Source organism: Triticum dicoccoides, chromosome 7B, assembly GCF_002162155.2.
Source record: "Triticum dicoccoides isolate Atlit2015 ecotype Zavitan chromosome 7B, WEW_v2.0, whole genome shotgun sequence".
Lineage (NCBI taxonomy): Eukaryota > Viridiplantae > Streptophyta > Magnoliopsida > Poales > Poaceae > Triticum > Triticum dicoccoides.
In genome coordinates this window covers 146,513,807-146,516,676 of record NC_041393.1, presented here as the reverse complement: position 1 = coordinate 146,516,676, position 2,870 = coordinate 146,513,807, and positions in this window count along the sequence as shown.

Genomic DNA, 2,870 nt, shown 5'->3' with positions numbered 1-2,870 from the left:
GTAAAACCAAGGTTGGGCCTTGCTGGAGGAGTTTTATTCAAAGCGAACTGTCAAGGGGGTCCCATAAATCACCCGACCGCGTAAGGAACGCAAAATCCGGGAACATAACACCGGTATGACGGAAACTAGGGCGGCAAGAGTGGAACAAAGCACCAGGCAAAAGGCCGAGTCTTCCACCCTTTACCAAGTATATAGATGCATTAATAATATAAGAGATATTGTGATATCCCAACCAAAATCCTGTCCACCATGGAGCAATCTTCAACTTCACCTACAACTAGCAACTCTATAAGAGGGGCTGAGCAAAAGCGGTAACATAGCCAAGCAACGGTTTGCGTAGGAAAGGTGTCAAAGGTTAGAGGTTCATGGCAATATGGGAGGCTTGATAAACAGGTGATAGGTAGCGCAGCAAAGCGATAGAACGAAGCAACTAGCATAGCAATGATAGTAGTGAGATCCAGGGTAGCGGTCATCTTGCCTAAAATCCCGCAAGGAAGAAGAACGAGTCCATGAAGAAGACGAACGGATGAAGCCGAACCAAGCGGAGACGAACGAATCCTCACGATCGCAACGAAATAGGAACTAACAAGAAGAACCACACAACATAGTAAACACACCACACATGAACAAGGCATGATGCACAACAAGTATGATGCAAGACAAGACTACATGAAGCTACTCATGGCAAGATATGATGCAAACAAGAGCAACACACTAAGGCAAGTTTAAAAGAGACCGGGAACAACATATAACAATTCCGGTAAGTCCTCATATGCAAATTTCGAAATTGGTCCAGATCTGAACAAACCTTATGTTCAAGTAGTTAAACATCAAGTTAAGATGCACCAAGATGATCTACACGATATTCTAGTCAAGTTACATATAAAGTTCATTAGATTTGGAGCTACGGCCTAGAAGATATGAGCAAAACAAGTTAAACATGGCATTGATGCAAAATGCACTCAAACATCAAGCAAACACCTCAAAACATGGATGCAGCATGATAATATGAAGCTACATGCAATTCTAAGCAAGTTTCATATAGAGCACACTCAAAACGGAGCAACGGTTCAACACACACACTATATAAGTTTAAAGGACAAGCTGTCCAAAACAACAACTAGGCATATTGCAAGCATCAAAACAACATGCTACAGCACCCCAACATGATAAAAAAAGGCATGGACATGATGTACAGGTAAAGCATAACAAAACATGAACACTGAGCTATCTCTAGAAATCACTAGAACATGCTCAAACACACATGGTAAAATTGCAAGTTATAACAATTTCAGACTTTGCAGAAAATAATATCACGATGCAATGTTTAGAGCTATCAAACAACATGTTACAAGAACTTATCATGGCAAACAAAGGCATGTCATGAATCTACTAAATGCATAGATCAAAAGTTCCTTACTGACCATAAGCCAAAAAGGATCAGAAAATATGATGGCACCCACGTAAACATGACAAGTTATAATACAGATTCATACATGGCAGAAACAGAATTATGAAGACATGTAGATGAGCTTGTGCAACTCACTACAGAGCAATACATGGCATGGCAAGGCAACCAACAGTAAGAAGGCATGTTTGTGAAGCTAAGCATGGCAATAACAAGTTCATAGGGTACATGGAACACTAGGAAAACACATGACAACAAGTGAACTTAATGTTAACAGGCTGACAGCAACATTATGAAGCAACTTTGGAGCAAGATATGAACAAGCTACAGCAAGCTATAAATGCAACCAGGGGCGTGCATGGTTTGATGATGACATGTATATCAAAACATATTTAGTGATTATCTCCAGATTATGCATAGAATGATTAGTAGCAACATGTTAATATAGCATCACGAAATAACAGATTCAGCCTAGCAAAACAGCAACATCAAGTACACTACTTAACAAGCTCGATTCACTCACCACAAGTCATTGCATGACAAGATAGCATAGCATCATGAAGAAGACATGTTTATGTAACCAACCAAGGCAAGAACAAGTTCATAGCATGCAAGGATCAACTATAGCAACCTTGGCCAAATTGAATAACACATAAACAATCTGCGAGGAAACATTTTGAAGCAAAAGTAGAGCACGAAAATGACATGCTATACTACTCCATAATTGCAACCAATGGCAGGTATTGATAGACAATAACCACATGTTCAAAACACCCTTACTGAAGTATCTCAAAATATGCATGGATCTCTCTGTAGCAACATGTTTACATGGCATCAAAATAACAGCAGAACAGGGACTAAAATCAGCAACATCACGATGCCTAGTTTGCATGCTTGTGCTAGTCACCACATTGATCACAAAAATGCATGGCAAACACCTTTGTAAAGAAGACATGGCATAGTTGAAAACACATGTAGACATCAACCTCATAGGATGCACACATCAATCATGGCAAAAATGACAAATGAGCTTGTTCTGATAACAGACAGCAGAAAACATTATGACGCACTCTTGCAACGAAGATTCAGGCATCTAGATGACTTCAAGTGAATATGATGCAATGGAATGAAATGATGTACTCGTTGTGGCAAACAATTTGACATATTACACGCATGAAACGGAGCTACGGATGCAGAGATACGATGCGATGAACATGGCATGAAAATTACTGCAGATTGGGGACTTAGCAGATTTAGCACCTCGGGGAAAAAGTCAACGCGGCCGGGATCTCGCCGGAGAGCTCGCCGGAGTAGCTCGGGGAAGAAGGGGATGGCCGGAGCAGGCGAAGCTGGGGTCGGGGAAGAAGGGCCCGGGGCGCTCTCGGCCGTATCTCGCCGGATCCGGGCCGGAGAGACACGGGGGCGGCGAGGGCGCGGGATCCGGCCACCGGGCGGCGATGGG